This window comes from Schistocerca cancellata, chromosome 2, assembly GCF_023864275.1.
Source record: "Schistocerca cancellata isolate TAMUIC-IGC-003103 chromosome 2, iqSchCanc2.1, whole genome shotgun sequence".
Lineage (NCBI taxonomy): Eukaryota > Metazoa > Arthropoda > Insecta > Orthoptera > Acrididae > Schistocerca > Schistocerca cancellata.
The window spans coordinates 543496214-543520547 of record NC_064627.1 but is presented as its reverse complement, the minus strand read 5'-3'; the positions used below and the strand labels follow the sequence as shown (position 1 = coordinate 543520547).

General features: G+C 44.9%; 1 protein-coding gene across 1 annotated transcript in view; it reads right to left on the bottom strand.

Annotated features, from left to right (window-relative positions):
* The window catches only part of LOC126146654 (UDP-sugar transporter UST74c-like), a 73281-nt gene extending 52456 nt beyond the window's left edge, over positions 1-20825 (bottom strand). Inside the window, exon 1 of the mRNA XM_049915635.1 lies at positions 20767-20825. The gene's annotated coding sequence lies outside the window, so the exon portion shown is untranslated. The remainder of the gene's footprint in view (positions 1-20766) is intronic.
* Between the last annotated feature and the right edge of the window lie 3509 nt (positions 20826-24334).

The following is a 24334-nucleotide window of genomic DNA, read 5'->3' as shown; positions in this document are numbered from 1 at the left end:
TTCGTGCACCCAGGTTCGTCGTTGAGTACACCATCCCAGGCGCTCCTGTCTGTGATGCAGCGTCAAGGGTAACCGCAACCATAGTCTCCGAGCTGATAGTCTATGCTGCTGCAAACGTCGTCGAACTGTTCGTGCAGATGATTGTTGTCTTGCAAACGTCCCCATCTGTTGACTCAGGGATCGAGACGTGGCTGCACGATCTGTTACAGCCACGCGGATAAGATGCCTGTCATCGCGACTGCTAGTGATACGAGGCCATTGGGATCCAGCACGGCTTCCGTATTACCCTCCTGAACCCACCGATTCCGTATTCTGCTAACAGTCATTGGATCTCGACCAACGCGAGCAGCAATGTCGCGTACAATAAACCGCAATCGCGATAGGCTACAATCCGACCTTTATCAAAATCGGAAACGTGATGGTACGCATTTCTCCTCGTTACACGAGGCATCGCAACAACGTTTCACCAGGCAACGCCGGTCAACTGCTGTTTGTGTATGAGAAATCGGTTGGAAACTTTCCTCATGCCAGCACGTTGTAGGTGTCGCCACCGGCGCCAACCTTGTTTGAATGCTCTGAAAGCTAATCATTTGCATATCACAGCATCTGCTTCCTGTCGGTTAAATTTCGCGTCTGTGGCACGTCATCTTCGTGTTGTAGCAATTTTAATGGCCAGTAGTGTAAATCCATCACGAACATTTTAACGCATCTGAAGTTGATAAAGTCAACTGTTAGTGTTGTGATTGTGAGATGCTAACGCGAAGGAACAACCACAGCTAAACAACGACTAGGCAGGCCTCATGTACTGACGGATAGGGACCGTCGAGAATCGCGGTGGGTGTTTGTGAAAAATCGCGTGAAATCAGTGGAAGAAACCATTCGTCAGTTGCAAAGCGCTACCAGCAGTCCGGTTAGCATAATGAGTTTGCGTAGAAAGCTAAAAAGAATGAGATGCCATGGTCGAGCAGTTCCTCATAGGACACACATTTCTGTAGTCACTGCTAAGCGAGGAGGGAGTTTGTGCAAATAGGGACGCCAGTGGACGTTGGATGGGTCTAACGAGACATTTGGAGCGCTGAAGCACGCTGTACCCTGCGGTAATCTGATGTAAGGATTTGGGTATGGCGAATCCCTGGAGAACGTTACCTCCTATCATGTTTAGTGTCAAAAGTGAACTACGGAGGTGGTGGTGTTAAGATATGGGAGTGTTTTTCGTGATTTTACGAATAACAAAACGCTAAATGCGGAAGGATGTGAACATATTTTACATTATTGTGCACAGAATAACAGTTCGGAGACGATGAGTGTTTGGGTATGCATGGTACTGCAGCCAGTCATAAAGCAACATGTATAAGGCAATGGTTTACGGTCGATAACAACCCTACGATGGAATGGGTGTCCTGAGCACTGCCATGAACCAAAGCACCACATTTGAGATGAGTTAGAGCGTAGACTTTGCTCAAGACCCCAGTGTCTAATGGTTTCTGCTCTTGAGGAAGAACGGGCTGTCATTCATCCACATACATTCAGGCACATCATTGGAAGTGTCCCCAGTACAGTTCAAGCAGTCATGAAGACGAAGGATAAACACACCCCTGTTAATATTAACTAATACGTCTCAGGATACATTGGATCAGATAGTGTAAGATGAGTAGATGAGATAAGAAAACGTTCAGGAGCGACATGGATGGGTATAATGAAGACTGTAATATTTGGCTCAGGCTGCAGGCTTTCAGTTGGCTGATGATGAAGAGTACGTCAACAACAGGTCAGACACAGTTCACACGAAGAAGGAATTATTGGAGCTTTAAGTGATTAAACAAGTTCTGCTCGTACATCCCACGTCGTGCAGCTACAAACGTTTGCAATTTGATGGATTTTTGCTCACTGCAACATGAGGTCAGATATTAGAGAGCACATTGGAAATACAACTGACCAGTGGAGAATGTTGTCTTGGTTAATAGTATACTCCACCAAAAAAAAACCGCAGTAAAATTTCTTTATTTATTATCCCTCCGTTGGTGTAATTCTAATGTCTAACAGAGAATTTTATGATGTGCCTTGTGCCAATGTTATCACAAGAACAGTTGTAAAAGATATCAACGAATTGAACAGCACCAATCTCGGTAAAATTCTGTAATTGTATCGAAAATCTCTGCATGTTGCTTCCAAAATAACTTGTTACTATTACCATTAGTCTTAAAACTAACTAACCTAAGGCCATCACACACATCCATGCCCGAGGCAGGATTCGAACCTGCGACAGTGGCGGTCGCGCGGTTCCAGATTGAAGCGCCTAGAACCGCTCGGCCACTCCGGCCGGCTCTCACATGAAGAGGTGGCGACGTTGTCCATCATGTCTTACAAGCCTGTAGCTGGAGGCCTTAGTGCCAATCTCTCTTTCTCTCCTCCTGTGCTGTTATTGGACATCCCAGCACCTTTCTTCTACGATGGCCAATTCTTCCTTGAACTAAGTTACATCCGCACTGTACCATTTCCCACACACTTTACATCGGCGAGGGCGATATACTCCAACCTGCGACTGTGTAGGGCACAGAACGTGATTGAAAGGAAATATCCCCATACAGAGCGGCGTGTTGTGTGGCGGGTAGTGAGCAACGCCATTCTTGATACGGACGTGCAGTCCCCTATGTACATAACGCTTAACGGGAACCAGTTGTGTCAGCCTCGCCTACATCAAATTCACCTAATGGGCTCTCCATTGTGTGTCACCAGCAAAATGATGGGTGTGGAATCATCCTGTCTGCGGATTGGAGAAGGATGTTCGACGGATGTTGGCTTTATAAGATAATTTCAACAGAAGCAGAAAATGGTATGATCAGAGTAGGATTCGTTGTGAATAGGAAGATAGGGCAGCGATTGAGCTTCTGTGAACAGCTTAGAGATATACACTCCTGGAAATTGAAATAAGAACACCGTGAATTCATTGTCCCAGGAAGGGGAAACTTTATTGACACATTCCTGGGGTCAGATACATCACATGATCACACTGACAGAACCACAGGCACATAGACACAGACAACAGAGCATGCACAATGTCGGCACTAGTACAGTGTATATCCACCTTTCGCAGCAATGCAGGCTGCTATTCCCCCATGGAGACGATCGTAGAGATGCTGGATGTAGTCCTGTGGAACGGCTTGCCATGCCATTTCCACCTGGCGCCTCAGTTGGACCAGCGTTCGTGCTGGACGTGCAGACCGCGTGAGACGACGCTTCATCCAGTCCCAAACATGCTCAATGGGGGACAGATCCGGAGATCTTGCTGGCCAGGGTAGTTGACTTACACCTTCTAGAGCACGTTGGGTGGCACGGGATACATGCGGACGTGCACTGTCCTGTTGGAACAGCAAGTTCCCTTGCCGGTCTAGGAATGGTAGAACGATGGGTTCGATGACGGTTTGGATGTACCGTGCACTATTCAGTGTCCCCTCGACGATCACCAGTGGTGTACGGCCAGTGTAGGAGATCGCTCCCCACACCATGATGCCGGGTGTTGGCCCTGTGTGCCTCGGTCGTATGCAGTCCTGATTGTGGCGCTCACCTGCACGGCGCCAAACACGCATACGACCATCATTGGCACCAAGGCAGAAGCGACTCTCATCGCTGAAGACGACACGTCTCCATTCGTCCCTCCATTCACGCCTGTCGCGACACCACTGGAGGCGGGCTGCCCGATGTTGGGGCGTGAGCGGAAGACGGCCTAACGGTGTGCGGGACCGTAGCCCAGCTTCATGGAGACGGTTGCGAATGGTCCTCGCCGATACCCCAGGAGCAACAGTGTCCCTAATTTGCTGGGAAGTGGCGGTGCGGTCCCCTACGGCACTGCGTAGGATCCTACGGTCTTGGCGTGCATCCGTGCGTCGCTGCGGTCCGGTCCCAGGTCGACGGGCACGTGCACCTTCCGCCGACCACTGGCGACAACATCGATGTACTGTGGAGACCTCACGCCCCACGTGTTGAGCAATTCGGCGGTACGTCCACCCGGCCTCCCGCATGCCCACTATACGCCCTCGCTCAAAGTCCGTCAACTGCACATACGGTTCACGTCCACGCTGTCGCGGCATGCTACCAGTGTTAAAGACTGCGATGGAGCTCCGTATGCCACGGCAAACTGGCTGACACTGACGGCGGCGGTGCACAAATGCTGCGCAGCTAGCGCCATTCGACGGCCAACACCGCGGTTCCTGGTGTGTCCGCTGTGCCGTGCGTGTGATCATTGCTTGTACAGCCCTCTCGCAGTGTCCGGAGCAAGTATGGTGGGTCTGACACACCGGTGTCAATGTGTTCTTTTTTCCATTTCCAGGAGTGTAGTTGTTCTCATCAGAACTGACAGCAAACCAACACCGAAAACAACAGTTGAGGTATACCTGTCGATGTCGCAAGCAGAAGAGGGAGAGACAGAGAAAGTGTATGAGGATATTGAATGGATAATTCAGTACATAAAGAGGGATGGTAATCTAATAGTCATGGCGGATTGGAATGCTGTTTTGGGGTAAGGAATAAAAGGAAGGGTTACGGGAGATACGGGCTTGGTATGAGGAATGAGAGAGGAGAAAGACGAATTGAGTTCTAAAATAAATTTCAGCTAGTAATAGCAAATATTCTGTTCAAAAATCACAAGTGGAGGAGGTTTACTTGGAAAAGGCCGGGACGTATGAGAAGATTTCAATTAGATTGTAAGGTGTCAGGCAGATCCAACACCTTCCAAGAAAACCCTGACATGATAAGCAAATCCAGTAGTATGTCACATAGCTGCGAATAAATCATGACATTAAATTAACCAAAGTAATACGAGTAACGAGTGAGCAAATGGAATACCACAGACTAACACAAGTATGCCTAAATGCATGTCATACCTTCCCAACGTGAGACAGACGCAGTTCCAAGGGGAGAAACGAGAACAGAAGCCGAGAGCAGAACCGTGTTAAGTTAAAATGCCCTACGATAAGGGACGGACACCCACGTCGCCAGCTAACCGTTAGGACCACCCCCAGCCCATTTTAAAAGCTAGAGCCTTAGCGTGAGACTTTTTCGCGTCTCTGTTACGTCAGGACCACCCCCCCTCAGCCCATGTTAAAAGATAGAGCCCTCCAGAAGAACAGTATAGATCTTACGATAACGCTAAAAGGACCACACCAGCTGCAAGTTTTAGCGTGAGACTTTTTCGCGTCTCTGTTACGTTGCAAACTTTAAAACCATTGCCCCACCACGAAAAGTATAACGTTTCTCATTGGATCGACAGAATTTTTGTAGGCGGAGCTTAAGGTTAACATTGAGACCCTGATTGGTCAGATGAAAACACAGCCAGATAGTTTTTTTAAACCAACTTCGGTAAATTGTAGTTAGGAGAAGTTAGGAGAGAGTTGCTTCCGAGACGGCGAGGTGAGCAGAGCTGTGCTGCCCTCCGCCCCTGACGAACACCGACGAGGTAATGAACGCACGCGATGCCGCATAACAGCGCATAAAGCTTCATTCAGAACTGCAGAAGTCTCATCTGTTACACCCCCTTTTTGCGTAATACTAGTGTCGATCGTCAATTAAAGTTCATGGTGTTCACATTTGCCACTTGAAGTAAAAATCTGAAACGCGATGATTTTTCTGTTATATAGTTATTGAGAAGCCACATCAGCCACTATAATTTACGACAAGTTAGATAAGTAATTAAAGATAATTGAGGGTCACTGTAGACCATTTTGATAGTTTTCTCTTTTGTGAAACTTAATTTAAACCTAGATTATAGAAGTGATATGGCATAGGTCATCCTTCGGTCCATTGTAGAACTTGGAAACCCACTCAGGGAATATTCGTTCACATTTTTGTTGAACACAGTTGGTTTTTACCTTCCTGTATTAAAACATTTCCTTTTATCAATAGTGCAATTTATAAACGATGTTTTGTGAGTAGAATAAAATTTCCAATGGTAAACTTGACTGCTTTTTCGATGTTATTTTACCAGCTAACTAAAAATAGGAAAGCCTTGAACCCCTTCCACTAAATTTAGTTAGTATTAAGATTCTTTTACAGGGAGTGCAGTGGAGCTGACGCTGAAATCATTAAGTATTTGTTTATATCATCGCTAGTCTCACTGAACTATTCTGAGTTCTACATGTCATATGTGGTCTGGCGTCTCCTTACCAGCAACAGGTCCCAGGTTCAAACTAGTCAATTCCCTAAAAAACACGCTCAGAGCGTCGTTGAGCGAAAGTGGTAGGGAGGCACGATATAGAACAAACAGACACCACGCAGAATGTTAGAAGATTACATCATGGTCAGGCAGAGATTGTGAAATCAAATACTAGGTTTTAAGGCATATCCGGGAGCAGATATAGATTCAGATCACAATTCAGTAATGTGGTATCAGGTATCGATACCAACCTATGGGCGCCACAAGAACTGAATTGCGATAGTGGTCGAGATCTGATGGACCCAACTGTGTGCGCCCACTGAGCCATGCCTCCAGTGGCTCCCTACCACGAGCACCCTGCCACTGCAATGAAGGATGGCCAGTGGTAGCTAAGCAGCCCACTCGTGCTCGGAGCCACTTCTCTGCAGAACACCATACAGGCGCCCCCTGCATGCGTCTCCATCACTGTTGCTGTTACTGTATGAGACGAACTCTATTTCCATCATTTGTAATGGGTCTTCCTATGTTTGGAGAAACACAGGGTGGGGCAAATAAAAGTGGTCCGGACGACATTGTCAACATTTTGAAGCCATTTGTGGCAACATTAACGGAGGAGGAAAAGACCAAGAGTTACTTCCAACAGGATGGAGCAACTGCTCATGCACCCGGCCGAACCTTGGACCACATTTACAGAATCTTCACGCCTGACAGTGTTGTTAGCAGAGGTCAGTCTGGTCACGGCTCTAGCTGGTCACCCAGGTCACCTGATCTGCCATTGTGCGATTACTTGATGTGGGTAGCCCTCAGGTCTCAGGTGTATCACAACAACGCTCATAGTCCTTAAGAACTGCATCATAACATTTTGGGTGAGACTGAATCAGTTCCAGCAGTCCAGCTTCAATCCGCCTTCAGCAGTTTGCTGAGCAGGCCCAAAAGCGCCGAGATGAATGGTGGTCACTTCTAACATCTGCTATAATCATGTTAGTACTGTATTTCTTTCTCTCTGCTGTGTATCTTTGTACCATAGAACTCGGTTCTTCAGGTCACTTTTGTTCGTCCTACCCTGTACAAGTTAAGTAAATCTTCTGTTTGCTTTGTTATTTGTTTGGCAATCATTTCTACTCCTGTGCAGGTTCCCTACGACAACAACTGCTGCAAAACTCTGTAGCCCTCCTCTCCTTACCTTTGTGTATGAAGCCATTGCACAACAAGTAATGAAGAAGATTAGAATGAAATTTAGGAGACTACTTAGGAAGAATCAATGCGCAAAGAAGTGGGGCACGGATATATTAAAGAATAAAGAGATACGCTTGAAGTTCTCTGAGGCTATAGATACTGCTCAGTAGACGGTTCTGTTGAAGAGGAATGGACATATTTAAAAAGAGCACTCACAGAAGTTGGAAATAAATTGGAAATAAACAGGAAGTGCAGGGAAGCTGAGGCGGAAACGCTGCATAAAAAATGCGGAGAAATCAAAAAGGAAATGATTGTCGGAAGGACTGGCTCAGCTTATAGAAAAGTCAAAATAACATTAAGTGGCATTAAAAGCAGGGGTTGTAACATTAGAAGAAATAGGAGGCCATAGTGAAGAGATAGGAGATCCAGAATTAGAATCAGAATTTAAAAGAGCATTGGAGGATTTAAGATCAAATATGACAGAAGGGATGGATAACATTCCATTGTAATTTCTAAAATCGTTGGGGAAGTGGCAACAAAACGACTGTTCTTGTAGGTGTGTAGAATGTATGGTACTGGTGAATCGAGGTGGGCCAAACGGTTATTTTGGACTAACCGTTATCACGGTTACAGTAATTTTTTATAACCATTATCTTTAACGATTATAAATAACTGTCAGTTATTTTTCACTACCCTATACTTCCGACGAGGTTACAGTTAAATAACGGAGCAGGTGGAATCGATCAGTTTAGTTATCAGTATAATTATAACTGCAAGTAGTGCAAAGTGGCAGGATTGTCATATGAATCTTGCCATAACCTTAGATAATTAACTGTCCAGTACATTTCAGTTGAAGTTTGGACGGTTATTGGTGTTTCATGTTGTATATATGTAAGTTATCGATCTCTATTTAAAAAAAAAACGTGCTTTTTTAAAGTATGAACTAATACGTAAGATGAATACCGTACTGTAGGTTAATTCAAGGCTTAATTTCTTGTACTGTTCACTTAATAGAATAAGTGTACGGCGTTGTAATACAACACAAAAATTTACGTAACGTGGTAGATTCTTTTATTCTTGTACGAGATGGTCCATTTGAGGAATGTGTGAGTACGCTAATCCAAGTTTTATGTGAGATTTGGAAAACTGTTCGATTTCTTCAGCTACCGTGAGGGTCTTAATTTTTTGGTGGGAGGATGACTAATTACTTTTCTCCAAGCCTTCAGTTTGTTGCGTATCTCTTACATTTGGCATTACTGTACGTAGAATTCCAGTGGATGACTGTTTGTGTAACCTCGTAAGGGTAACAGATTTAAACGCCTCAGACGTCCTGTCCTGAGGAATACTTTACCTGTCGATTCCATGTTTTGCTTTTTTTTCTTTCTGTCACATATCTGAGGCAATAATAAACACTTCGTCTGTCAGTGCTAGCTGACTGCTTTGACTTTTTTCTTTTTACTATTTAATATCATGACAGTTAACGGTCTGAATATGTAACAGGTTAATTAATGAACGACACAGATGAGCTCTCAAATTGAAGCGCGATGTTTTGCATATTAACAGAACCTCAACACAGCAATAACTGCACTGACAAAGTTTTTAGTCTTGCTTAACATAATGGTAAATGAACTAACTTGAGCTCTTTGAAAACAAAAAAGGTGAGTGTAGAACCCCTAAAAAATATTTACCGGTTGCATACTCTTTACAGTGTTTCTTAGCTTTTCATACTCTTTGTAAGAATACTGCTAGTACTGCTAGCCTAGTAGCAATAACAAAAAGAAAAACACGAACACGAAACGAAAAGCAATACCCTCTAACACAACCAAGGCCGGAAAGAGAATGACACCTGTTCCGGAACTACAAGACGTGGAGAGAATAGAATCCCCATTTGTCAACTCTCTGGATCCGCCGATGGGCAGTGGTTATTTCCGTAGCAGTACGAAAATATTTTGTTCACTCCGGTAACTATCCTCTCTGGAAATATCAGCGGGTTCTACGATCTTTAACTGGTGTCAGGAGCAGTCACCAACATCGAGGTTACCTATAATGGTAACCCTTTAATTGCCAGAGAAAGAGAACTGTGAGCGAATAACTACCAGGGAAAAATACCGACCTCTGACACTTATTTCCATAGCGCTCGAACTCCTTACAGTAACTATTTGCACTACCCGCCCAATCTAAACTGACAGAGTTGTGACTCAAGGGAACGACCGTGCATGTGCAATATCTTTACGGTCGTTCCTATCAGCCACCGCTCTGACATTAACTTTATTTAATGTTTGTGCTGAAAAAAGTGACACGAAATAGTACACAGTTCTATCAACAGATGGCGCGCAGTTTCACAGTTATTTCCATGACCTTTCAGTTGTTCTATCCCTCTCCGTTGTAGCCAGATTTCAGATGAGTTGACGCGAAAGCGTAGGACGATCTTCGGTAAAGAGATGGCGCGAGCCACTGTTGGCAGCTATTGAAATAACTGCTGGTATCAGATGAGTGGTTATCAACGGACTGCTACTTCTCAATAACCGTTATTTCTAGCTGTTACGTTATTTTTCCCACCTTTATTGGTGACATACCATCGGACTTTCGGACAAACATCATCCACGCAATTCCGAGGATTGTAAGAGCTGAAAAGTGCGAGGACTAGAGCACAGTCAGCTTAACAGCTCATACATCCAAGATGCTGACAAGAATAATATTCAGAAAAACGAAAAATAAAATGGAGGATCTGTTATATGATTACAGTTTTTCATTAGGAAAGATAAAGGCACCAGAGAGGCAGGTCTAACGTTCCGATTGAGAATGAAAGTAAGACTGAAGAAAAATCAAGACACGTTCATAGGATTTATCGACCTGGAAAAAGCGTTCGAAAATGTAAAACAGTGTAAGATGTTTCAATTTCTGAGAGAAATGGGGGTAAGCTTTAGGCAAATATAGGTAATACTCAAAATGTACAAGAATCAAGAGGAAACTATAAGAGTGGAAGACCCAGAGCGAAGTATTCAGATTAAAAAGGGTGTAGTCTGTCGTCCCTATTGCTCGTCTATACAATGAAGGAGCATGACGGAAATAAAAGAAAGTTTCAAGAGTGGGATTAAAATTCAAGGTGAAAGCATATAAGATTCGCTGATGACATTGTTGTCCTAAGTGAAGGTGAAGAAGGATTACAGGACTTGCTGAGTGGAATGAACAGTCTAATGAGTACAGAATATGGATCAAGAGTACATCGAAGAAAGGCGAAAGTAGTGAGAAGTAAGAGAAATGAGAACAGCGAGAAACTTAACATCAGAATTGGTGGTCACGAAGTAGATGAAGTTAAGGTGTTGTGCTACGTAGGTAGAAAGGACATAAATAACTGACTAGCACTGGCAAAAAGGGCATTCCTGGCCGAGAGAAATCTGGTAGGGCTTGATTTGAGAAATAAATTTCTGAGAATGTACGTTTTGGAGCACAGAATTGTACGGTAGTGAGACATGGACTATGGGAAAACAGAAGAGCATCGAAACATTTGTGTTGTGGTACTACAGAAGAATGTTGAAAATGAGGTGAGCCGATAAGATAAGGAATGAGGAGGTTCTCTGTAGAATCGGCGAGGAAAGGAATATATGGAAAATTCTGACAAGAAGGAGGGACAGGATGATAAAGAAATCTGTTAAGACATCAGGGAATAATTTCCAAGGTTCTAGAGGGAACTGTAGTGGGTAAACACTGTAGAGCAGGGGTTCCCAACAAAATTGTCTCGAGGACCCCCTCATCGAGCATGATTGGTACCTTGTTATAACACAGTATCAAGTACCTAAAAAATCCAAATTAAGAGTCTTTTTATACGTTTTCTATTTTTGGTACTTAGAAAAAACATTGACATATTCATTATTGAAAAAATATTGAGCTTAAAACTTTTTCAATTTAGCCATCATTCTTATTGTTAAATATTTGGTTATTGCTCAAAATCTTTGTGTTCAAATCTGGATGTTTAGTATAACAAACTCCTTCTGTTACGTGTTATCATAAGAAATATATTTTTTATTCTAATAGCATCTTGCGGACCCCTCTGGCATAGCTCGCGGACCCCTGGGGGTCCGCGGACCACCTGTTGGGAACCACTGCTGTAGAGGAAGACAGAGATTGGAATACACCTAGCAAATAATTGAGGACGTAGGTTGCGAGAGCTACTCTGAGGTGGAAAAGTTGGAACAGAAGAGGAATTCGTGGTGAGCCGCATCAAACCAGTCACAAGACTGATGACTTGTTACAAATAGGAAACAGCGCATCCCCCTGGCGCTTTTAAGCGACGAATTTCGGTTTCCAGATTCTGAGGGTTTCGTCTGTAAGAGATTAAGTGTCTGGCAGACTAGATGGAGGATATTTTCTACAGAATCGGCATATGCGAAGTTACGGGAATGTCGCTAGTCTGTGAGTGCTGCGGCCAAACTTGTCGCTGCGTGGAACTGTGCCTTAATACATCTCATGACTCAGTCTGTCAAACTGGTACACGTTCAGACCTCGTCTTGGAGACAAACCTTCAAGTACTGTGGTCACGGCAAGAGATCTTCGTTGCGAGAGGGGCTGCGAGGTACGGTAAGAGAAAAATGGCTAGTGCGCACGCCCAAAACGAATAGCGTAGTTCTGAAGGCGAACATTAACGGTCCCATTGTTAAGCCGCTATTACACGATGCGCGTAAACCGTACACCTACGCACCAGCGCCCCAAGCGTGCATATCTGTAACTACTAGCTGGTTCGTGTAGACCTATTACCATCCACGTGGGATATACTTTGCGCACATGCTCTCTTGTAAAGTCCTTCGTTCTACCGCACGAAGCACAAGGGGGATCGTGGACGTTATTGAGTTCGACCCAGGCTGAAAGCAAGGAACGAAGGTAGAGGATTATACTGCATATGAAAGAAGTGAGGCCCGAAGATCCGCAAGAATTTCGGAACTTCGTCAGGATGGACATGGCCTGTTTCGGGAAGCTGCTGTCTATGATAGAAGATGGAATTAGCAAGTGTGACTCAGTCACGAGGGAGACTATCTCTCCTTCTGGAACGTAAGAATTAAATCATATGTTTGTATGTTTTGTGATCATACCAGCCTAGATCACTGATAAAATACCAGTACATGCCCTGTTAAGTTGCAGGCTGGTTGTGACATTACGTTTCCTAGCGACTGGGGAATCTTTTAAGAGTGTGGCCTTTAGCCACAGTATAGCGCAGCCCACCATTTCAAAAGTTGTTGTAGGTGTATGCACTGCAATTTGCAACACTTTAAAGGATCAAAACTTAAAAGTGCACTTGTGTTATTTTTTCCAAATTTGGAAAATGAAATGCAATGTGCTACTCAATTTTGCAGTCCTCGTCTGTCGCGCTGTGCGAAACTGCACGGACTTTCTCGCCGTCACTGCCCGTTTCTCTTTTCTGGCATGCTGAAATAAAGCAAGAGATGCAATCAAATCAGCCAATCGATGTGGCCGAGCGGTTCTAGGCGCTTCAGTCTGGAACGGCGCGACCGCTACGGTCGCAGGTTCGAATCCTGCCTCGGGCATGGATGTGTGTGATGTCCTTAGGTTAGTTAGGTTTAAGTAGTTCTAAGTTCTAGGGGACTGATGACCTCAGATGTTAAGTCCCATAGTGCTCAGAGCCATTTGAACCATTTTTTTGCAATCAAATCAAACATGAACTTTCGTAAGCTAAGGCATTACGATACAAATCGAAAATCACCGTGTAACGTTATATGCGTATTACTCAGAAAGAAATGATTGCCAGCGTATCGTATTATGATACATCGGGTGCACTGATACACCTTTCCTCGCTGTATGCCTGAATTTAGACGCTTAACGCCTCTTTGCTCCATTTCATTTCTATAATACGAAGCAATCAACAGAAAAAAATGCTGTCACAAACAGCTAGTATAAAAGAAAGTCTACTGGCAAAAAAATTTATTTTTTGCATTTATGAAAACCTACTTACCGAAAAAACGCGGAAAATCCCCAAAACAAAAAACTGAAATTAGTTACTAGCCACCAAACAACATGCGAATAATAAGCAGAAATCACTGCGGCACCTTCTTCTGCGCATGCGCGAGTTATCGCTACCTAGTGCTCTTGCACGGATTGGCGGCAGTTTAGAACTGATGTCTATTCTGGTGTGCGGATATGTGTCTGTTAATTTTCGTAGTTTCACCAGTTCTACCGCTAGATGGCTGTCGCACTAGACCAGTACCGTTCGCGGCGGATCGTCGTGTAATACCCGCCTTTGGTACTATGTGGACCGATGGTGGCACGTACGGCTGTAGCGCAGGTGCCAGATGGCGCGCCTGCCAGTTACTACGCGGCCATTCTTCGTTCGGCCACTCGTCACGTCATCAAGTCGTTAAGTGCGTCGAACAGTGTGCACCGTACTTGAGGAAAAGCACAGAACCTGGAGCTGCAAAAAGCAATCTTTGCGCAGCATTGTCTAAAAACCAGACACATGCAGCAGATCAGAGCTTCGCAACCAGCGCGTTTCTCGAGAAGACGGAGAGCTCACGCCTGAGAACAGCGATTGCTGAAGCCCCCTCCGTTGTCACAGGGAACAAGGTGGGCAGCCTTGTCGAGACTTGTGGAAACGAGGTAATCGATCCTGAAGGAAATGCTTGATAGAATCTAGACTGTCTTATTAGCCCCTGTCGCATTCCAGAACAATTGCTTCATGCTGCAGATCAGTGCGAATTTGGTAGCGGAAGATTTTTCATTTTCCCATTCAGTTGTGCTACGAATCCTGATTTATTTTCCAACGTGACTGGCGCTCCGTCTCTACATACATAAATTAATAAATTCCATGACAACCCTATATTTTCTACTCTTTCTTCAACACTACTAAGAGGGTACATACAGCTGTGTGCCTGTGATACCTTCACTTTCATAAACCGCTAAAGAATACGCCACAAACTCTTTAAAAATTACAAACACAGTGTTTTACAAGTTGGCTCTGAAAGTCGTCAGCCATAACCAGTGTGGGACGCATGATCCTCATGTTTGATAAAGGTACCGGACAACAGAACACCCAGTCCCTGAGCGGAGAAAATCTCCGACCCAGCCAAGAATCGGACCTGGGCCCTTAGGATTGACAGTTGGTATCGTTGACCACTGAGCTACCGGGGGCGGACACCTGAATACTGAAGTGCAACTACCAAATATTCTTTTATTAAATCGCCATGAAATGACACAATGACTATGCAAAAAGTACTACAGTTTTGGAGCTCATTCGAACGGCACACTCTTTCGATTTTTCTTCTATTTCATACTCTTCATAGAGCTTCCTTTCAAGTTTTAAAACTTTTTATCCGCACTAAACTCCTTCACATTTTCCGTTTCTGTACTCTTTGACGTGGTAGGACAATAGTGCGTTTGTAAACTGATCTTATTGAAAGCATTCAGTGCCTTTTGATGCATTAAACATTTTGCATACGCGTCTCGTTGCACTGCCGACTGAAATGCGAAGACATTGTCGGTGTTACACAGTGCCGACTCTTCATTGCTGCTCGTCGATGACACCACTGCCTTTTTTTTTCTGTATTGTTATTTCATCCCCCCTCACCTCGTGTGGACGAAGGGGGGTTGGACTGTCAGTGGCACAAACAACCCATTCTTCAACCAGTTGAACATGTCTTAGTCGGAGCCGGTGAAACAAAAACAAAACAAGGAGACGTATGTACTGTGAACTAAAATTATTTTAAGGGCGAAGTTAATGGGAGAATATAAGTAAAATAATGCTGTTTTGATGAACTGCTTAAAAACAGTGATAAAAATGTGAACAGACGGCACAGTTAAAATCGCTTGACAAACACTGGAAGAATACTAAACACTTGAAGCAAACTTGAAAAAGAAACTTTTGCACATGACAGAAGATACACTGACCATTGAACTTGGAGCACTACACCTTCACTAAAGCTGGAAAAGGTTCTGCCCTGGGGTGGTAGGTTGTGGAGGAAAGGAAGGGCGGCTGTAGAGGAAGAACTGAGAGTAGTGGTGGTGATGAGGAATGAGGCCTGGTAAGAGGTTGTGATGAGACAGGAGTCGTTTTAGGGGACAGAGAGAGAGAGGGATAGCTGGAATTGGGGTTCGTAGATGTAGGATGAAAACAAGGTAGGGGTGTGAGAGGAAAGGGGAAAAGAGGAGATATGGTATGGGGAGAGAAGAAGGAGGAGGAGGGAGCACTCAGGGTGGGAGTGGTGGAGAGGGTAGTGTGGATTCGGAGTTGGTAGGACAGGTATATGTCAGGGAGGAGCTCGTGGTCAAGGAGAGGGAGATGCTTGAAATTTCTGTGGAAGAAGACGTAGAATATATGCAGGTGTAGGGTTGGTGGGGTGTGTAGGTAGAGGCACGCCATCACAATAGAATCACAAAGGAGAGGGACACAATAGCGCTGTTGTAGGGGGCAAGTTTATGGATGGTGTAGGTTATTCGGAAGCATTCAGTGTGAGTGAGGAGAGGGGACTGGTAAAGGATCATTGTGTGGAAGGTAAGCAGATGCAGAAAGCGAGACAGATCTGGAGGGGCTTTGGGAGGGGCGGATATCCATGCAGCATTGAGATAGCAAGAGATGGGGCAGATCATGGATTTGTACGTGTGAAGGACAGGAGTGGGCTATAGGCCCCAGGTGTGGCCAGTTAGTAATTTTAGTAGTTGTGGTCTATTATGGGCTTTCAGTTGGACGGTTGGTAGGTTGCGGTTTCCACATTAGTTGCCGGTTGAAGATTAGTCCAAGGTATTTTAGTGTGTTAGTTAGCTGGATGGGACTGTCTTATATGGTGAGGTAGAATTAATGGAGACGGAAAGTGCAGGTGATGTGTCCTATAATTATTGGTTCAAATGGCTCTGAGCACTATGGGGCTCAACATCTGAGGTCATCAGTTCCCTAGAACTTCGAACTACTTAAACCTAACTAACCTAAGGACATCACACACATCCATGCCCGAGGCAGGATTCGAACCTGCGACCGTAGCGGTCACGCGGTTCCAAACTGAAGCGCCTAGAACAGCACGGCCACACCGGCCGGCCTATAATTATTGCCTGGCGTTTGGAGGGGTTAATAATACCGAGCCATTGGTTACACCAGGGGGTAAACTGATTGAAGGCATTTCATTGGACATCTGTTAAGACAACAGAGACTGACTTCCAGGATACTAGAGGGAGCTGTAGAGGACAAAAACTGTAGAAAAAGACAGAGTTTGGAATACATCCAACAGCTAATTGAGGATGCAGGTTGCTGGTGCTGCGAACGCACAGTGAAAGAACGCACAGTCTCACCGGTCTCGCGAATTATTATAGGTGTCAGAAATGAAAAATAACTGCACATGTTACTGTAGGGACCGAATAGTTTAGCAATTCAGCATCATACAGGGCTCGATATAGTGCACGAATTCAAATTTACTACAGAACTAAAGACTTTGAATGGGGTTTAGTTCGAGGGATTATTGGTAACTAGCTCAATGGCACAAATGAATCACAAGCATGTTAAATGTATCCTATTATTCTACCTAATGGTAACAGTGACTCACTGCTAACACCCAAACTTCCAGATGTCGAACGGTCAGATCGGTACCAAACGACAGAGTATCAACCAAACCACCGATATACACTGAAGAGCCAAAGAAACAGCCACACCTCCCTAATATCGTGTAGCGCCCCCGCAAGCACGCAGAAGTGCCGCAACGCGACGTGGCATGGACTCGACTGATGTCTGAAGTGATGCTGGAAGGAACTGACTCCATGAATCCTGCAGGGCTGTCCATAACCCCGTAAGAGTACGAGAGAGTGGAAATCTCTTCTGAACAACACGTTGAGAGGCATCCCAGATGTGCTCAATAACGTTCGTGTCTGTGGAGTTTGCTGACCAGCGGAAGTGTTTAAATTCACAAGAATGTTCCTGGCGTCACTCTGTAGCAATTCTAGACGTGTGAGGTGTTGCATTGTCCTGCTGGAATTGCCCAAGTCTGTCGGAATACACAATGGATATGAATGGATGCAGGTGATCAGATAGGATGCTTAAGTACTTGTCATCTGTCAGAGCCGTATCTAGACGTATCATTGGCCCATATCACTCCAAATGCACACGCCCCACACCATTACAGAGCCTCTACCAACATGAACACTCCCCTGCGACATGCAGCGTCCATGGATTCGTGAGGTTGTCTCCATACCCGTACACGTCCATCCGCTCGATACAACTTGAAACAAGACTCGTCCGACCATGCAACATGTTTCCAGCCATCAACAGTACAATGTCGGTGTTGACAGGCCCAGGCAAGGCTTAAAGCTTTGTGTTTTGCAGTCGTCACGTATATACGAGTGGGCCTTCGACTCCGAAAGCCGATATCGATGATATTTCGTTGAATGATTCGCACGCTGACACTTATTGATGGCCCAGCAATGAAATGTACAGAAATTTGCAGAAGGGTTGCACCTCTGTCAAGCTGGACGTTTCTCTTCAGTCGTCGTTGGTCCCTTTCTTACAGGATCTTTTTCCGGCCTCAGTGATGTCGGAGATTTGATGTTAAACCGCATTCGTGATATTCACGGTACACTCGTGAAATGGTCGTACGGGAAAATCCCACTTCATCGCTATCTCGGAGATGCTGTAGCCCATCGCTAGTGCACCGACTATAACACCACATTCAAACTCACATAAATCGTGATAACCTGCCGTTGTAGCAGGAGTGACCTATCTATACAACTGTACCAGACGCTTGTGGTCTTACATAGGCGTTGCCGACTGCAGCGCCGTATTCTGCCTGGTTACATATCTCTGTAGTTGAAGACGCAATCCTATACCAGTTTCTTTGGCGCTTCATTGTAGTCTGCGCTATACGCTGTCGTCCAGGAGAACGTATGTAATCGGTAACACCTGACTTTCGGAACACAGGAAAAGCATAACTGTGAAAGGTGTCCCGTAGAGCTCCCGTGTGGAAATCGGAAGAGCGTTGCTTTGTTGTATCAGAGGTCCCAGGTTCGAGCCGTGGTCATGCCAGTTTTTGTGCTACAGCACGTGTGAAACTGTTACTTGGTACAAAATATTCCTAACATGAAAATGGACTGATCGGACTTTGCGGCAATTTTCTATTGGTAGTGCGTTTTCGCTTCGTTTATTTGAAAGTAGCAAGCCTATAGAGTACATTAATTTGTAGTTTCACAGTATAACATAAACAATCGCCACAGAAAAATAAAGAAACAAATGCATCACACGTGCGGAAGAAATAATAATAACCTACAGGTTGGATGCGCAGTTATGGGGTTCATCAAATGTGCTTGGTGTACAAAAGTCATTTGCTTCACCACTATTGTGAAACCTTGGCTCCTGAATGAATGGTGGTGGTGTTTGTACTGATTCCTGATCGTTATGTACTTATTATTATTCTTATTATTATATTGTGTACTACTAATATTATTTTATATTATGCTTATTATTTTTATTGTTAGTGTTATAATAATAATAATAATAATAATAATAATAATAATAATAATTATTATTATTATTATTATTACCATTAGTACTTCTGCACGTGTGCAGTTGTTTCTTTATTCTTATGCTCTGATTGTTTATGTTTAGAACATGTTTTCCCTACAACAGGTTCACACGTACTAAGGACAAAAGCTGGTATGACCGGGGCTCAAACCGGCGACCCTTGGTATAACAGACTAACGCTCTACCGGCTTCCCCACGGCGGCTCTGTACGACAACCGCTCACAGTAACGCTTTTGCTATGCTCCATACGTCAGGTGTTACTTATTACTGAAAGTTTTCGCATGTTCTCCTGGACGACAGCACGTAGCCAAAACTGTATCGGTGATCTGGTCGATTATCGATTTACAACGTTTAGTAGCGATCTGACTGTCCGTCATCTGGAGGTTTGGGTGTGACTATACCACTTAAGCACGCAACAAGTGCTCAGCAAGGGAAGAAACTCATGGAGCCGTACAGCAGTGGCAACAAGACAAAGACGAAAACTATCCTTACAATGAAATGAAGACGGCGAAACCATCAGGGTTAGTGAATAGCTATCACAGCTTTAAGATAAAAGGAAAAACACCGCCATGTTTCCGAGGCACCTTACTACTTGCCGGCAAAGACGACACAGTATACGTGCTGGCGTACAAAGGAGCTGACATTTCAAGCAAACTGAACATAGTCTCATGGGTTGGTACTACTAACTGAGGAAGACGAAGCTAAAACATTATTCCCGTGTGCAGAATGAGCCCTAACCAGTTTCAGCTCCGAACATCCACAATTATATGTCCTACGATTTCCCCACTGAACAATTTATTCGTTTTGTAGAAATAATTAAAAAACTTTTATCTAGGCACTGTTCGATCCAGTTGATTATTTTATTTCCTTCCGTTACCCGTTTTTCAGAATTACAAGTATTTCCAAATTAGCATTTTTTTGTGTATTTGACAACTTAATACTTGGAACATACGAAGTAATGTGGCAAGAGTTGTTACGTGAAGATGGGACACTAAAGAAATACCGAAATCTGTGACACGATGGACAGATAACACCCTGTGACCGATGACTGGATATCCATTATGACGTCTTTACTTCGGAATCTGAGGTTATAAGAAATATAAGAAAGCATAAAAAGCGTTTCTGGAAAAGAGAAATATTTTAACACCTTATATAAATTTAAGTGTCAGGACACCTTCTCTGAAAGTATTCGTCTGGAGTGCTGTCTATGTGGAAGCGAAACTTGGACTATAAATAGATTACACTAGAAGAAAATAGAGGCAATTGAAACGTGACTCTACAAAAGAATACTTGAGATTGTATGAGTAGATAGAATAACTAATATTTTTCTACCGTAAACAGGTTTCAGTGGGTTTAGGTTGCAATAGTTATGCAGAGGGGAAGAGAACTGCACAGTATAGACTTCGGGCTGAATACCACAGCAACAACATTAGCAAAATTACTCGGTTTAAAGTATGCCGATGTTTTTTCTTCAGTGTGGCCAGGGTCACAGTTCCCCACATTTCTTTCAAACTGACGTAGTGTTACACTTAAAATGTTTCACTACCAACAGCAAGTTAAGAACTTATTCAACAAATAATAGTAATAATAATAATAATAATAATAATAATAAAGAAGCAGAAGAAACAAAGACGAAGTCCGTCGGTAATCGGCAATCCGCTGCAGAAAAAGTGCAGTCACCTCGCACCCGTCAGAAAAGAAAGCGTGCGACAGATCTAGCTGACGTGTTGTGTCCACATCGTCAGATATTTATCTTGCCGGTGTGTTTTCCTATTGAGTAAATTGCACGTCTGCTACGCGAGGCACCCTTGAGTATAACTATTTTTCAATCGCGGTAATCATTGCTTCACATTCTTGGAAACAGATCCAAGCAATTCCACTGTGCATATTGCAGAGCAGGTAGGCACATAACAGCCTCACGTCGATTACTGAGTGTACTTACGGTTCTGTTGCTGCCAGAGATCGCCGGTCGTCGATAACACTGCAGATACGAACGGCCAGCGTCCGCGTCCCACAAGATAAGAAATCGCTGCTTATCAGGCCATAGATGATGCCAGAAGTGTGTATCTTCCGTATGTTACCACCTGCCTACAGAATCATATACGGGTATTGCTAATATCTGTGATGGCCCTTCAGTTCTGTCATGTTTTTCAAAAAAATTAAAATGGTTATTGTAGCAGCTATATATATATTTTAATGTACTGGCTTTCGGAATGTGCCCATATAGCCATCCAAACACAGGAAATGTTATATTAAATTATTATATTCGACAGTTCGTGATAGACATTATTTTAAGTCATACCCTGATAACATACGATTAACAAAGGACTGATTCGACATAAAATAAGATTTAATATCAGAATATACGCAAACGAGTAAACAAGAAGAAGATGGAGTACAGGATGCAAAGTGGTATTATACTGTAAGATTCTTATTGGTAACGCAATAAGAACTGATAAATCGCCGTTGGTAGACGTTTGGGATACGCCCAGCTCAGTCCACATTAATTTATATATGTCTAAATTAACAGTAAAATGTTCTTTGTATGCCCTGTGAAAATTACACTCCTGGAAATGGAAAAAAGAACACATTGACACCGGTGTGTCAGACCCACCATACTTGCTCCGGACACTGCGAGAGGGCTGTACAAGCAATGATCACACGCACGGCACAGCGCACACACCAAGAACCGCGGTGTTGGCCATCGAATGGCGCTAGCTGCGCAGCATTTGTGCACCGCCGCCGTCAGTGTCAGCCAGTTTGCCGTGGCATACGGAGCTCCATCGCAGTCTTTAACACTGGTAGCATGCCGCGACAGCGTGGACGTGAACCGTATGTGCAGTTGACGGACTTTGAGCGAGGGCGTATAGTGGGCATGCGGGAGGCCGGGTGGACGTACCGCCGAATTGCTCAACACGTGGGGCGTGAGGTCTCCACAGTACATCGATGTTGTCGCCAGTGGTCGGCGGAAGGTGCACGTGCCCGTCGACCTGGGACCAGACCGCAGCGACGCACGGATGCACGCCAAGACCGTAGGATCCTACGCAGTGCCGTAGGGGACCGCACCGCCACTTCCCAGCAAATTAGGGACACTGTTGCTCCTGGGGTATCGGCGAGGACCATTCCCAACCGTCTCCATGAAGCTCGGCTACAGTCCCGCACACCGTTAGGCCGTCTTCCGCTCACGCCCCAACATCGTGCAGCCCGCCTCCAGTGGTGTCGCGACAGGCGTGAATGGAGGGACGAATGGAGACGGGTCGTCTTCAGCGATGAGAGTCGCTTCTGCCTTGGTGCCAATGATGGTCGTATGCGTGTTTGGCGCCGTGCAGGTGAGCGCCACAATCAGGACTGCATACGACCGAGGCACACAGGGCCAACACCCGGCATCATGGTGTGGGTAGCGATCTCCTACACTGGCCGTACACCATTGGTGATCGTCGAGGGGACACTGAATAGTGCACGGTACATCCAAACCGTCATCGAACCCATCGTTCTACCATTCCTAGACCGGCAAGGGAACTTGCTGTTCCAACAGGACAATGCACGTCCGCATGTATCCCGTGCCACCCAACGTGCTCTAGAAGGTGTAAGTCAACTACCCTGGCCAGCAAGATCTCCGGATCTGTCCCCCATTGAGCATGTTTGGGACTGGATGAAGCGTCGTCTCACGCGGTCTGCACGTCCAGCACGAACGCTGGTCCAACTGAGGCGCCAGGTGGAAATGGCATGGCAAGCCGTTCCACAGGACTACATCCAGCATCTCTACGATCGTCTCCATGGGAGAATAGCAGCCTGCATTGCTGCGAAAGGTGGATATACACTGTACTAGTGCCGACATTGTGCATGCTCTGTTGCCTGTGTCTATGCGCCTGTGGTTCTGTCAGTGTGATCATGTGATGTATCTGACCCCAGGAATGTGTCAATAAAGTTTCTCCTTCCTGGGACAATGAATTCACGGTGTTCTTATTTCAATTTCCAGGAGTGTATTTCAAGCCGGCCGCGGTGGTCTAGCGGTTCTAGGCACTCAGTCCGGAACCGTGCGACTGCTACGGTCGCAGGTTCGAATCCTGCCTCGGGCATGGATGTGTGTGATGTCCTTAGGTTAGTTAGGTTTAAGTAGTTATAAGTTCTAGGGGACTGATGACCACAGATGTTAAGTCCCATAGTGCTCAGAGCCATTTGAACCACTTTTTGAATTATTTCAAAAGCCGTGAATGGAGAATTGAATATCCATACAGGTCCATGAGTACCATCTAAGCAGAACAGGAGAAGGCAACATAAACATAGTTGTATATTACAGCCACATGTATAGATGCATCAGTATTAGCAGCTACACGAGTAAGTTTGAAGACCTGTAGGAAGCTGCTAGTGATTTACGTGCAGATTGTTCCACTTCTTGTGATCCCGAGATCAAGTAAATTTGTTTTATTGCCTTGTTCATATTCTGTTGTAAACGTAATACTTTTATCCCGAAATCATAAGAAATGGAACAATGCACAAATTCAAAATCTATCGAAAACAAACAGCCACAGACTGTATAATACAGTACATGTGCTGATAAGCCAAAACATGGTGGCGTTGTGGGCACCTGACGCGATAACAGAAGTATGTAAGCGGAGCAGACACAGACGGAGGATCACCTTAGTGAAGACATGGGCTGCAAATGAGGGAATCCATTTAGATAAGCGACTTTGGCAAAGAGTAGATTGTTACTACCCAGAGCCTGTGAATGAGTATCTCGAAAACGGCGAAGCTGGTCGAATGTTCACGTGCTACTGTCGTGAGCATCTACGGAAAGAGGGAGAACGACAATGAAACTACCACTAGGCGCCAAATGGCTGGACGTTCACTACTCTTCACAGAACGTGAGGTACCGAAGCTTGTCTGCTCCGTAAAGTAGTATAGATGGTGATCTGTGGCATCTCTCCGAAGGAACACAATGCTGGTGCACGCACAAGCGTTTCGGCGCACACCGTTCGTCTTCCACGCTGTTGAACATGGAGCTCCGCAGCAGACCACCCCTACGCATTCACATGTTGAACCGACAACATCGTCAGTTACGATTGAAGTGGGCACAGGACCGTCGGGATCCGATCGTCGATCAACAGAAACGTCGGCTCTTCTTGTGAATCACACTTTTGCTACTCTATGTCGTTGGTCGTCTCCAAAAACGCCATCATCGAGGTGAATGGCGGCTCGAAACACGTAGCGCGCCACGGACGCAGGCTCGTGGGAGCACTATTATGCTATGGAAGACATTCTCCTGTGCTTGCATGGAACCTGTTGTAATAATCGAAGACACTGTGACAGCTGCGATCCCTCGGCATCTCTTCAAGCTTGATGTCTTCCCTGACGGCAATGTCATCATTCAGCAGTATAATTCTCAGTGTCTCGCAGTCAGAACTATGCTCTAATGGTTTGAGGAGCATTATAGTGAACTCACGTTGATATCTCGGCGACCAAATTTGCCTGATGTAAATCCTATGGAACCCATCTAGGTCGCTATCGGG